The sequence below is a fragment of the Desmodus rotundus genome, chromosome 2 (genome assembly GCF_022682495.2).
Source record: "Desmodus rotundus isolate HL8 chromosome 2, HLdesRot8A.1, whole genome shotgun sequence".
In the NCBI taxonomy this organism is placed as follows: Eukaryota; Metazoa; Chordata; class Mammalia; order Chiroptera; family Phyllostomidae; genus Desmodus; species Desmodus rotundus.
This window is the reverse complement of record NC_071388.1, coordinates 186,917,119-186,932,081: the sequence shown is the minus strand read 5'-3', so window position 1 is coordinate 186,932,081 and position 14,963 is coordinate 186,917,119. Positions and strand designations below refer to the sequence as shown.

At 42.8% G+C, this 14,963-nt stretch overlaps 1 protein-coding gene across 3 annotated transcripts in view; it reads left to right on the top strand.

The window, feature by feature from the left end:
• The window catches only part of PLEKHM3 (pleckstrin homology domain containing M3), a 171,053-nt gene that overhangs the window by 102,549 nt on the left and 53,541 nt on the right, over positions 1-14,963 (top strand). The window lies entirely within an intron of this gene.

The window sequence follows — 14,963 nt, the reverse complement described above, 5'->3', positions numbered from 1 at the left end:
AGCTGAGACGTCCAGTCCAGTCCTTGGAGACCAACCTGGACTCGACAAGGAATCTGAAGGCCCGCTTGGAGAACAGTCTGAGGGAGGTGGAGTAGTGCTGTGCCAGGCAGATGGAACAGCTCATGGGATCCTGCTGCACTTGGCGTCAGAGCTGACCCAGACACCAGGCAGAGGGGCAACACCAAGCCCAGAAGTACGAGGCCCTGCTGAACATCAAGGTCAAACTGGAGACTGAGATCGCCACCTACCACCACCTGCTGGAATAAAGGGGGGACTTCAAACTTAGTGGCATCCTAGACAACAGCAACTCATTGCAGTTCATCCAAAAGACGTCCACCTTCAGGGCTGCGGACAGCAGAGTGGTGTCTGAGGTCAACGACACCAAAGTTCTGAGGCCTTAAGGCAGCAGAAGTTGACATCCATTGAGGGGCAAGAGGCAAATAGAAAGTTAAGAGATCATTTAAAAAATAAAAAGATGGCACACAGGGCTGGGGCGATATGGGCTTTCCTAGTTGTGTAAAGACTGGTATTGCTGTTGCTATGAGATGTGGACTCTACACAGACGGCTCCCCCTAGCTTTCTTCTGTGTCACCAAGACTCTGCATCTGTGGACACTAGACTCCAGCTGTAACCCCAAAAGTAATGCTTGCTACACCCCAGTTGTGCCCTTCAGATTCTGCAGCCGTGTCTAGGCCACAGGATTCTGCTGTAGCAGCAGCTATGCAGTAACCAGGTGGGCCAGCACCTTGGTAGGGAAAGCTTCCTTCCCCTACCCCTTCATTCTATCCACCTCCCTCTCCCTCCTACCCCCTAAGCCCCCACCTCCCACCCCCTCTCACTCCCCCAGGTGGTCCTAGACTAGCCTTCCCCCAGTGGCTGCACAGAGAAATTGCACCTGGAGAGCTCATCCCCAAGCAACGGGATCTAAGGTTATGGTAGAGCCGTCAGGTGTGGCCCTCTGAGCTCACCACCTTTCTTTGGTCTTGCTGAGAGGACTTCAGAGTTTGAGCCAGAAGGTTGGTCTTGGCTTCCCCAAAATGGCAGGTACCTCCAGCACCCGTCTCTTTGAAGAATGCATGCCCTTTCAGTGGGTTGTACAAAGATATCGATTCTGTAGAATCATAAATACTTTTCTGCTCAAAAATACTGAGTCTACCCTATTTCTACAGGTATAGAAGGGAGGAGCTTACCAGACTAAAATGTTGGCAGAAACAAAGAGAACCCGTGTGTCTTCCCACCTGGAATTATAGTTTTACTAGCATGTAAAGCACACACAGAATTTGCAGTCCATTCTTCCCTTGCAGTAAGGGAGAGGCCCTGCTGTGTGAGTAATTGGCTTTCCAGCTTCCTTTAACGCGGAGGTGGAAGGCAGCTCGGACTGAAGGGCCTTTACTCTTAGAATTAACTGATGTTGAATTGTGCTTAAATTCCACACATCTCCCTGAATGTATGTGTTCCATTAAATCTTAGGAGTGGAGGCACAGCTTACTTCTTAAAACACTCCCGTCCCTATCACTTCCCAGGGCTTTATAAAAGCTGAGCTGCTTTTCTTTTCTAATGGATTTTAACGTAACCCTCATAGGGATTATTTCCAGACCTGTTCACCAGTGTGTTAAAGATACATGGCATCTTTAAACGACAATTTTATACAGTACATCCAAATTTGGACCACCTTTTTTATCAGGCTTTGGCTTTGTACTATATCTGTTACCAAAAGGAAAATCACAGTCATATTTGGATAGAAAGCACCTTCATCACTTTACCTCTTAAGTCATAAGTTTCCTCATTTGTGAGGTGAAAGGTTGAATTAAGCAATTTTTACAGTTGCTTCCAGCTTTAGGACCTGGGTTCCAGGACTTTAGATACTTGAGAAGCAATTAAATTACTTATATCTACTTTATGGGGTTTCCCAGCCAGTTTGCGTAGAGCCGCCAGGCCGTGGGCACAGCAAGGGCCCGAGAGCTAGAGCCGTACTCAGCCCCTTCAGCTCCAAGCTACGAATGCCAAGACTTTCGTTTGCCAAGGGTCAGCTGATGAGTTGCTTTTTTGTCATTAAATAGCTCTCTCAAGCATTTTCACAAATATATGAAGGACATCTTATATAAACAAGTTAAATATTTTGATTTTACATATTCCTTAAAGACAGATAAATTATTTTCCTAATACCTTATTATCCACTGGCAGTTAGAATACCCAGTACACACAAGTTGGCCAATAAAAATATGCAGAAGATAGTACGCCATCGCGGGGGTTTGCTGCATCAGTCAGGTTGTCTGGTGAACTTCGAGTTGGTGTTCGTGCTGGGCTGACAGCAGACAGCCCACTGCAGCCCAGGTGTGCATAAGGCTCAATAAAAGGATAGGGCAGTATAAGGGAAGGTTTAGAGCTGAAGAAAAAAGGGAGTCAGGGAAGGGTATTGTGAATGGATTCTTGGCTGGAGCAGAGGTCAAGGGTACAGAGAGAAAGTAGTGTAGGCAATTGCAGGTAATAGAATTACCAATTTGAGTTTCATCTTTTTCTCCTTTCTCTGCCTACTGCCTGCTGGGGGCTGGAACTGATCATTTGACAGACAGGCAGAAGGAGCTACAAAGGGCCAGGGTTTTCCGTCTGCTTCCCTCAATCCAGAGTTAAGGCACAATCTCACTGAAGGCAAGGGGCTTGCTCATTTCACTGTCATTTCATATCACTTAGTCAAGGAGAAAGAGAGGGACATATACCTATGACCCAGGGTGACAACAACAGTTTATCATTTAGCAAGTCACATGATCTCTCTGATACTTAAAATCTTTGTAAAATGAAAAACTTGCACTAAATGATATTAACAATATCTACTAGTTATATGCCTCCAAAATGTTACTTGTATTATTGAGTGCTTAGCTTCGGGCCAGACCCTGTTTGAAATGGACACAGATGACCTTGTTTAACCCTGACTACAGCCCTCTGAGATAGATGCTGTTACTACCCACGTTTCACACATGCAATGAACTTGCCCCAAGTCAAATAGCTGACTGCAGGAGAGCTGGGCTTTAAACCCAAGCTGTCCTGTTCTAGCACACATCCTCCTTTGTTTTGTTTCCTCAGTTTAGTGTGAAATGTTTTAGACTTAACCAAAACATAAGGAATAAGGAATAGGACCAGCTGCGCCATCCACCCAGCAGCTGAAGGACTCCCTTCTCCTGGGCACACACTCCGAACCGCTACGTTATACTGGTTCCTTCCAGCACCAGTGTCCTGCAATCCTAGAGGCAAGCTGGTACCAAGATCCAGGAGGCAGCAGGGCCAGGCCCCACTGTTGGGGAAACCCCACCAAGTCCTTCCACGGGGTGGTGGGAGGAAAGAGCAGGGTAGAGTGGGGAATAGAACCAGGTAAATGCATCCATAGCTAGCCCCAGAGTGCCAGCACCACACGTGGCCAAAGTCCCAGTGCCCAAGACACTCTGTGTAGATGTGACCAGGCCCACCTTCTCCCAAGTAGGCCACAGCCCCTACCTACAATTTTCACAGGTCCATTTTAACCACCACTATGGCGGTCAGAATAGTTCCATTCCGTCCAACCCAGCAAGTGACCTGTAGTCAACAGCAGCAATGTTCTAGAACAAAGAACTAGATAACCCATAGAATATATTAATCTCTAGTCCAAAAGGAAAAGCAGGCTAATTACATATGGATTTATGATACTATGGATTTGCTTTTTCTTTTGTTTTTCAGAAGTTTAGAGATGGCACATTCTACGTTCATAGCTAGGGCTGACCTGTTCAGTGTGTTTATGTGTTGATCCCTACTCAGATTCCCAAACAGACCTTTGGGGTAACTTCTCTCTCACCTCACGTGTGTGTGTGCATGCACACACGTGCACCTGTGTTCATAACTGTGACTATTTTTAATTCCCCTCCTTTTCCATTGACTCAAATCATTGGCATATACACTTATCAAGATGATTCTTTGCTACTCGGGATCCTCACGCCCAGAGTTCTGCTGGTATCCCTCCTACAGAATGTGGTTAAAAAACCCAGCTCTCCTAGAATTGCCTTCAGCCTAAAGGTTCCCTTCAGCTCCTGGAAGGATAGAAAGCAAAAATCTCTGATGCAGCTGACATTTAGGTGTGTATATAATTTACCAAATTGTTGGCCACTCAGCTCTTAGTCAGTGGTCACAAAAGGAATTAGCAGTCTTCCCCTGCTACCCCAAAACCCGAAGGAGGAAGGGTGTTACTCAGCTTTGGCACAGAGGCCTGCTGGCACACAGCGTCAAACAGCAGCTCGGCGGTGCATTTTGGCCACAAAAGACTTTGGGTGGTAGAAAGGGCCAAAATAGTTGTGGCATAAGTTGGCCAAGATATTAAGCAGATCTGAGTTTCATTTAACATGGAGATAACAACTCTCTTTTTGTTTTCCAACTGGCTGCTGCTTTCTCCGTCTCCACGGGTCCAGCATTTTCAGCCAGGAGTTAGTTCGTGAGGACGTTCAGGTCTTTCAGAGTGAGATGTAATGTTCTTTACATGGGCTTTCACGTTTGGCTGCGCGAGATGCAGACAAAAAGGCACATGGGATCTGGGGAAGGCTGAAAACGGATCTTGAGGCTTGAATTCCTTCTGTGAGTTTGCTTAAGCCACATTGCCTGAGCTCAGAATAGAGAGGCAGGCAGTCTGTCTCCTTGGGATAAGGAAGGATTTGGAACTCAGCTACTGTGAGGTCTTGGCCCCTACTGTGTTTTCTGGTTTGTTTTGTTAGCAGGAGCAAGTTATTCTAGTTTCTTGCTTCTGGGGTTTTCTTCAGCACACTTATAAGCTATGAGTCTCCACCCCACTGATGGCAATGGGGTGGATGGAATGGGATAATGAGAGGGGTGGAGAGAGGAGTTGATTCAGCTGCTTAGGATGAGGGAGGCAGAGAAACTTTAGACCTCTGAGCAGCTTCTGAATTTATCAAGGGTGGGGAGGGAAGGGGCACCACAAGGATTGAAGTCATCCCAGTCCAGGAGAGAAGCTGGTCTTTCTGAGATACTAATGTGGCCAGTCATGCTAGTTGAAAAAACCAGCTTATTGTTTGAATTACAATTTTATTACCCATGAAGTGGTTAGAAGTAAAGAAGCCATAGTATTTAGAAAAGTTATCGAAGTGTAACCAAAAGTGATTATGAGATATATCTAAAAATGGTGAAAATGGTAAATTTTATGTATATTTACCACAATAAAAAGAAAGAATACTGCCATCTTAAAAATGATTATGAGCACTGCAGGAAATTACCGGCACGCCTTTACTTACAGACTGTATTTTACAGCCTTTCAAGTATTTAAGTGCCAGCCACTATGTACTATGATGCTGTGAATTCAAAATATGTGTAAGACAAGACAATTCTAGGTGGGCGGCGTGCTGAAAAAGCCCTCCTAGTGGGGTGAGCTCAGGTCCGAGGCTGGAAGCAGAAAGGGGACAACTTTATGGTTCTTGCCAAGACTGTTGACCCATTCCCGAAATAAAATGCACCTGTGTTACCTAGCTCTTTGGCCTGCTCCATAAGCGAAAGATTCAACCTTGAATGCAAGTCTTATCTTATTCGTCCTGGTCCCCACTACTAAGAACAGAGCCTGGGCAAGAGGAAGTGCCTGATAAGTATGAGGTAAGTGCATGTGTCAGTTACAGGAAGAGGAAGGCAAGGACGAGAATGAACTCAAAAGAGGCTGTTAATTCAAGCTCTGTTATTGCATAAGTGAGCATTTGTGAACTGAAGACCTCGGCAACATTTATCTCTTGTTTTTTCTTTAGGGCTGTTTGGTCCCGAGTTCAAACAACTGCCTTTCCAGTAACCCCTTAATTAACCACAGTCTGTTGTTTAGCTACAGCACACCCTCTGAAAGGCAGGGTAGTCCAGTGGTTGAGGGCACAGAGTCTAGAGCCACACAGCCTGGGTTTGCATCTTGGCTGCATCCCTCACGACCTTGAGCAAGTTACTTAAACTTGCTGTGCCTCAGTTTCCTTATCTGTGAAACAGGGATGAAGTACATACCCCCCAAGGTTATGAGGTTGTTACAAATATGTCAAGTGCGTAGAAGAATGCCTGACATATAGTGAGTGTGAGCACTGCTGTGGAAAGTCCCTCACGGTCATATTAACAAGGTGCCGCGAGTTTATGGCGCTGTCAGCTGGCTCTAGCCTACACCCTGTGAACACAGGTGCTTTCCTTCTGCTTTTTTCTGACCAGCAGTTAAAGCTGTTTGTGAATAGCAAGAGCACCTTAACAGGCATTAGCAACTTAGAATGTCACAAAGGAGATTTCCTGCCTGGACCATTTGACATTTATTTCACATTCTATTCCTACCACTACTGCCCATCTTTTTTAGTTTAGGTGGCCTCGATGTCTCCATCTCTGACATGGATAATAATTTACCTTATATGACTGATAAGGAAATGAATAAAATATATGTTGAATTGTTATTGAAGTATGTTAGCAAATTATTAAAATGTATAATTAAAATGCTTTTTCAAATGGCCCGGCAATCATTGATACTGGCAATTAAAAATACTTTGAAAACAGTAGTTGACTTACTAGTAACCATGCCCTTTAAAAGGCATACCTTTTATAAAGCTAAGTGACGATAACCCAATAGAAGAAGCAGAAAGTACAGTATGTATGTAGTCATTATGATATAGAGCTGAAACTCAAAAATCAGTTTGGTGGGGTGTTACTGCTAAGTAACATTGCCTTTATGAGTGATGGTCTTTTCCGTTATCAGATCTTATAGCATATTGTTGGTAGTAAATTGCATGTAAGTGTGCACAGTGAGATACAATGCAAACATATGAAATACCCAGTCATGCATTTAAGGAAATGGTCTCCTTTCCATAATTTGAAAATTCCCAGTAACTCCCTTTTATTTTATAAAGCACACATTCTCACTTGATCTTAACTACCTGCTTCCTAGGATGCCCTGTAATTTATACTGCTGGCACTACCTTGTGACAGGAATTAGGAGTACTACAGCCAGTTTGAGATTCTTACATAATGAATGAAAAACAAGGAGGAAAAAGTAATAACCTGTGAATGGGGGCGTACGGGGGTGAGGGGGTGAGCAGGAGGAAGGGAGGAAGGCATTGGCCCAGGAATGGCCTTGGAACCGGGGAGAAGAGAGGGAGCTGGCTGCCTCAAGATGTGTTATTTTTACTGTGGCTTCTTGCTCCTGTCCACCCCCACCTCTTCCAGTCTGAGCTTGGAGTGCAGTTGAATTTTCACCACAAAACTTGGCTAGGCCTCCTCAGGGACTTTCTCTTTCCCATCTTTCCATAAATTATAGGTTTGCGCATGAGAGCAGCACAGATGACTCCCATTATCTTTCGGGCTGGGTTAGGGGTTTTTTTTTAAACCTTCTGCCCACTCTTAAATGCGTATCCTAGTTCAAGGAGGTGGAGCATTGGTTAGCATAGTGCCCCATCCACCAACAACTCGATCTCCTTCTTCCCTAATAGGATGGTTTCGACCTGGTTTTCTTGACCAGTGTGACTGTGATCGCCTTCCTTGGCCTTTAAATACTCTCAGAAGCTGTTGCTCCAGGAGAGTGGGGTCTGGTCCGAGTTGCTCACCCACACCCCCAACACCTGGAACAGTTCCACAGGTGCTGCAGACTCCTTGTGAATGTATGAGATTTTGCTCCTCATTTTGGTAGTAAAATGACATTTCTAGGACCCTATACCTTCATAAATGACCCCTTCGGGTCACTTTAAAGTAATCAGACAAATCCAGAAGAGTTAAGTTACCCTAGAACGTAGAGGCCATTTATAGGTGGGGTGTAGAGCTCACTCAAAGCCAGAGCCACTGCTAGTAGTTAAGATTTATCGAACACCAACCTGCGGTACTCCTTTTGATTAGATACCCAGACCAGATGCAAAGGTGGTGAAGGAAGGGGAGAGGAGCATTCACTGCATTGCCACTGACCTTATTCAGCTCTTTTGTTCTCTTAAAGTACTCCAGGAAAGCCGTCTAAAAGAAGCAGGTCCTGGGGACAAGTGCAAAGGCAAATGAAAAGGTGTGACCAAATTCCACTTTCAGGATCTGGAGCATTCTATTGGTTATAGACTTAATAAGAGTAGAGTGAAGGAATATTTTTTTTAATGTCCTTGACAACAGTGTGGGAGGAAGAAGTAGGAAAGGACAGATAGCATTTTTAAGAAAGAATAGTTAATGTTTGATGCAGAATTCAATAGAAGAGTTGGGAGACCCTCCTGAAAGAGCAAAGCAAATGAGGACGAGAACTTGGCCTAATCGGAAGAGGAGAAGCCTAGCAATGAAGAGGTCTGGAGGGAAAGGTAGGCAACTTACAAATGAGGGGTCCTGACAGCAAAAAGGAAAAGCTGACGTGCTCAACCTGACATGGTGGAGGAAGAACCCACAAAAGTTAAAAAGGAAGGAGAGGAAGGCGATAAAGGTGACACCAAGAAGCATGTCGTAGGGCTGGAAGAAACTGTCCCGAAGTAAATGGACAGGGACTGAAGAAGACAAGATATTTTTAAAATCCAGATCTTTGTTCATCAGGCCACTGTCAAGGTAGACTCAATGTAGGGTCTAAGATCGCTTTAAGTTTCCAGTATGACCTTACCTTATATTTTAATAAATTAAATATGTACTTGTCCACTATCTCTTGCCCTAACCTTGACCAAGACCTACTAAATTAATACCCTCTCTTTCTACTTGACTGCCCTGGCAGTGCTGCTCTTCTCTCTGTTCTAAATATAGTTCCAGGGACAAAAGGGATGACACATGAAAGGCAGCAGCTTAGGATATGTTAATGTACGTCTTTCTTGTTCAAGACCAACTAATCCATCTCAGGAGCCCCCTAGAACCATTGCTTTTTGATGTTAGCTTATTTATTTGATGGTTTAGTGATAAGTCCTCCCTTACTGTATTTCATAATAAGAATTAAATCATAACATGTGTGGCCACTCTGAGGGTTGAACCTGACATTAATTCTGTTTACTCTAAACAGAGGGGACATTGATTTCATAATTTAAAACCTAATGTATTTGGATGGCCTTATTCATCTAAAGAGTGACTTGCAGTTAAGATTGTGAAAGCCGTTCTCTACGGTGTGACCTTTTTGTGTCAAATGCATTGGGTACTGTGCCTTAAAAACAAAAATATATCATTCAGACTTGCCCTTGATCGAGTAACTGGAGCATGGAAGAAAACTTAAACCAAATGAAAAATAAATTGCCTTATATGCATGTAGACCAAGTTATTCATTTTAATTCAAAGTAGCCAAGGAATTGTCACTCTTATCCCCTAGCTATATGTTCTTTCCAGAAACGTGGTACTGTATTGCTGTGTGCCTGGTGTAATCTAACGTGAAGTATAGACCTTTTGGTTTCCTCAAAGTATGAAATAATAAGTGTAACTAGCATTTTTGAGCTTTAGTATGTCGCTTACAGTTCTAAGAGCTTTACATGTATCTACTCATTTGATTCTCACAACCAGCCTGTGAAGTGGGTGTTACTGTTACCCCCATTTCAAAGGTAAAAACCTTAGGCAGAGAAGGTAAATAACTTGCCAACCGTCACCAGCTAGTACATGGAGAAGTCTCAGAATATGAACTCAAGGAGGCTGATTTAGCCAGCGCTCTTAGTTACTGTTCGAGGACACCTCTGATTTCATAAATGGCCACCAAATGACATTAGTCTGTACAAGAGGCACTTTTAGGCAGTCCATGGTCATGGCATTAAATGACAATTACATAATGAGAAAGTTAATTCCCTTCAGTCCTCTTTCTGTCCTTCAGGTTAAATGCAACAGAAAGTTTCATCCTAGTACATTGCTATGACTTGAACCCCTACCACTTGCTAATCTACCTTTTCAACGGAGAGTCTGCTGCAGCTCAGGGCCTTCCAGCAGTTGTGTTATCTTGAAAGTATGGCAAAAGATACTGACTTTCCCCTTAACAATATTCATGTAAGACTTCCATTCTAGAGTAAACTTATTTAAGTAAACAAATGACTCAGTTGAAATTGAGTAAATAACAACACAGGTGAAATGCAGCTATGACGCTTGTAAGGTGTTGTCACATAACTGAAGTTCGGGGAACACTGTCCTCATTCTTTACGTTGAAACTCACTTTAAAGCAATGGTTTGGTGAGAACAATAAGCTCCCTGTTCTCTTATCACAAACATTCCCAGCTTCCCTCCGTGGGCTGAGGGCTCATCTGGGATGGAGTTTTCACCAGGTCATACAGAAGGGAGAAAAATAATACAATGTGGTGAATTTTCACTAACACCACATATATTCCATTTAAAATATCCTTTTTTCCTGAAAGCATACTCTTTCTACTTTTTAGGTGTTAAAATCTCCTTCCTTTCTTGTGAAGTGCTGATGATAGATCATAGATTTTGGTTTTAGTGTCCTTATTGGGCAAAATTAAAAATTGTAAAACTTTTAAAAAGTTGTACTGACCCAGAAAACCTGAAATGTTGGTGTCATTGCTAGTCACTCCCTCTCCATGGACGAGGCCTCTCGGTTGCTTAGCAGTCGTGGCTGCTTCAGGAAGGGTGCGATGCAGTCACTCCAGTCTTGCTTTCTGAAGTGCATTCAAGCATTTTCTTCAGGGAAATTATTAAAGAGTTCCTGCTTGTGAAATTCTCTTATGTCTGTGCTCTAAGTTTACAGTTTTCCTATCAGGACTGCCTTGCTAATTATTAATGAAATAACTAGTTTTTGAAGGACAAGGTGTCTCTGAAATAACTAGTTATTGCAACCAGTTCATTGGAACACCTACTTACACTTGCCGAGATATGTTTATTTCATTACAATATGGAAAGTTCAGGGCACAATTTTAGAAACACTTAAATACTTAATTTTTTTTTTCTTTAATGTCACTGCCGTGTTACTGGGACTCTGGAGAATAGAGAAGATAAAATCTTGGACATATTTAAGAAGATTGTAAAAGGTCATTTTTCGGTTCTTCATTGCTTTGAGCAGCACTGTTTTACATAAAATTGAAGAGCTGGTCTGGAAAGAGGCCACGTGGAGATGCAGAAATATTTATAAAAGGGAGAGCAGGAAGCTCCAAATGCCCGATGTCAAGAAGACTAGGGTTGGAAGGGTTAACTGTAGGACCGAAGCACAAACAAGAAACAAAGTTTAAAGCCTCCAAGTTTTGAGGTGGTTTGTCAGGATATGTCTGAGTTAGCTATGGAAGATCTGGCATGTTCAAGGCCAGCAAACCCAAAGTAACAATTGCATTGCTGTAGTCACTGTCCTATGGAAGAAAGTAGAAACTAGAGAGCCCTTAGACCCAGACATTCCCAAGCACCTGGGTCACTGCACACTCGGTGGATATTACTGGATTGCGTGGCTCTTTTATTTTTACTAACTCTGAAGATATTTGAGTAGCCTTGTCTCTTACGGGGCTTTCCTTTGTGCCTTACAAGTTCTCATTTTCATCTACCCAATGGCCTCAGTTTCAACAGCAGAGAGCAATGACTTGTTTCTAGTCTGACTTTACGCCCCATGTCCACATGGAGTCTTTCATGATTCAGTACAAGGGGGCCTGGAATAGGCCTATCAGACTAATGCCATTTTTGTTTTCTTCAGAGTAGCCATGATCCAGAGAATGTGCAGGAGGCAGGGCCAGATAATATGTAGACACCAGGCAGGCAACTGTTTGGCATCCTACTCACTGATAGCCTTTAAACATATTTTCAATATGTACCCGAAAAGTATGTCATGTATTTAGTAGTTAGGGGAATGGAAATTAGTTATTAATAAAAATGCATATGTACCTCTTTGTGTTGAAAATAAGGAATTGATTACATGCTTTGATGCCACCTTTTTAGCTCATTTGGAATGGGACCCTATGAGTGTTTTCATAGCTCTGAAGTAGATAGTGTTAGTCAGTCAGACTTTCCAAGCAACATACAAGGACATAGTTACAAAGTCTTGTTCAGAGATATATATATATTTTTTTAATTTCTGACATTCATGTCAGCAAAATGTTTTCAGCTTTTCTATATTCTAGATCTTGCCATCTGAGACTAGCAATGGTTTTACTTCCTCCTTCCCAACCTGGAGTTTTTCTTTTTTTCCCCCGTAACTGACCTGGCTAGAACGTCCAGTACAATGATGAACAGATATGGTGAGAACAGGTATCTAGTCTGTTCCTGATAGTAGTTGGGAGAATATTTAGTCTTTCACCTTAAGTATGCTGTTAACTGAGTTTTCCATAATAGCCTGTACCAGGTTCAGGAAGCTACCTTCTTAGTTTGTTGAGTGGTTTTTATCCCAGGGAAGTGTTGGATTTTGTCAAATGCTTTTTCTGCGTTTATTGAGATAATCATGTGGTTACTGTCCTTTACTAATGTGGTCTATTACACTGCTTGATTTTCAGATGTTAAGCCAACCTTGCATTCTTGGGATAAATTCCCAATTGGTCATAGTGTATAATAATTCTTTTTATAGGTTTCTAGGTTTAGTTTGCTAGTAGGTTGTTAAGGATATCTGCATCTTTTTCCAAGTTTTCTATAGTTCTTATTTTCTCTAGGTTTTCGTTTTACAGTTTTCACCAAACCAGTTTACTTTAACCTTTAGGGAATAACATTAATCTCTTGCGCCCACATTAGTTGATTGCCAACTCAAGTTAACGTGAGCTTCTTCATTCCAGAACTCTATCTGTGGCCTACAGTCGGTCTGTACACCTGACACACGCTTACCACCACAATGCTAGTACTCAATATGTAAAGTTGCTTATTAATTTTCACTGCCATGTACTTATCCTGAAGTGGGAGTAGTTCGGTGCCAGTAATTTCAGGAGTGGCTGTGAAAACCTGGGCTCACTGGCCCCTTATTTCCAATTTATTTGGTGGTAGTGTGACACAGTTTATTAGTTCATGCCCTGAGACCACCTGGGCCACACCTTCATCTAGCTCTGATGGTGGGGGGCTGAGAAGAAGAGCCTCATCACTGCACCCTGATGTTTGGGTTTATAATCCCTTGTAGAATAGATCTAAGGCTACAGGAAAAAAGCTCTCTGGGATTGTTTGTTTTCTATTGTGTCAGCCATGGTTTGGGGAAGCACAGTCACAAAAGAATACCCACCTCTTACCTTCCCCTTTCAGACACTGTCTTTGAGAGAAAGGACACAGAACAGCTAGCTGAGCACATGGTGCCGAAGCCTTGCCAACTGGTGGTGAAGCCACATGTGTGGAGCCTCCCAGGTTTAGAGTGCATGGCTCAGTATAACCGAGCTTGTTGAGCAAGGGTGACAGGTACCAAGACACAGACTTGGATATCTGCCTTTTAGGCTGAGCTAGCCACATCAGCAGCAGAAAATGGTTTTTGTTGTTTGATTAGCCAACTCTCATTGTGATAACTCAGACCTTTTATAACTGTTTTCAGAGACAGAGAAAGAAAACAAGAGAGAACAGCTCTGACCATGGTCTAAAGCCAGGCTTCTGTCACTAAGCAATAAAGAAAAAAGCTCAAGTAGCCTTGCATAAGTGGGAATTTGTGGTTTCTAAAGCTGCCCATTCCCCAAACGACTAAAATATGTTATTGGCATTTGGCACTGTTTCCTATGTTTTGCTCTCCTTAAATTTCTCTTTAAAAGGGTTTGAGTTTAAAGACAGAACCACTGAAAAATGCAATTTAATCATAGAACTGTGAAAGGCCAGCCCAGCGTTAACCCCAGGATGCCCTGTTTTGTTTTGTTAAACCAGAACCTTGAACCAGGCTTATTCCCAGTGGGCGCTAGAAAGCCTAAGGGTCTACAGGAGGGAAGGAAAAGAGGGAGGCAGAGGAAAGAAAAATGAGTTGGCCAGACTGGCCCTCGGCCATCGGACGGCGCCGCCATGCACAGGGGCTTCCCTCCCTCAGCAGGCCGGGTGGCTCCAAGTTTACACTGGAGAGAGTGGGAGAATGGGAAGGAAGACTGAAGAACCACCCACAGCCAAGGGGAAGAGCGAGAGGACCCTACCACAGGCTGTCACAGGGCTTCTTGACCCCAAGTCACTTTTTAAAAAGTTTTGTGTTTTTTCCCCCCAGATTGTAAACGTATACTCATTGTAGAGAACTAGGGAAGTACAGAAAATTGCTGAAAAGAAAATAATCATCAGGCAGCATGGCAGAGAGTTCAGTTCCCAAACCCTGGTGGACCTGAGTTCGAGGTCCACTCCCCTGCTCAGTGTCCTCACCTGTAAAACAGGGGTAGAAAGATTCCTTATAATGGCCATGGGAGGGTTGAATCAGGTCGCCCACCCGGCTAGTGTTAGTTGTCATTGGTATCCGTATTATTATTATTCACCACCACCACAGTTACCATTTACATACACGTCGGCTGGTGTTCCCTGTGCATCTATAGGCATAAAACATAGCTCGTTCTTCACAATATACACATTTTAATCTTACTTTTTTAATGCATTAAATAATCTTCAGAAGCACTAGCTATTATGAATTCCTGGATTAGATCTCATCGGCTGTAAATACCTTCTCCTTTTTGTTGGGCACTTAGGGGTTTTTGATTTTATATTGTAAATACTATGTTAATATGCATCCTTGTACAAAATTTATTTTCTGGTTAAGATAAACTCAGGAGAGGAACTACTGTAGTCAGAGGATTTGAAATTTTTTAAAAGCTCTGGATACAATTCACTATATTCACACCCACCACCAGTATCAGCAAGTTTTCCCTCATACCACTGGGCCGTCAGCCACTGTCATTGAAAAACACACAGTGTGGGTAGTTAGTTTTAAAGGCAAAAAAAAAAAAGATTTCTCATTATTGTTTGATGATTTATTACTTCTGAGGCAAAACATTTTTAATACGCTTTACTCCTACTATTTTATTAATGTATAAATTTTATTCCCCCATTTGAGGGAAGGCTGTCTTTTCAGTTGGTTTATGAGTTCCTTAAATTTTAGGCTATCAACACCTTATGTGTGATATTTTCCCTACTTTTATTGTTTGCCTTTGGCTTTTATATGTGATGTT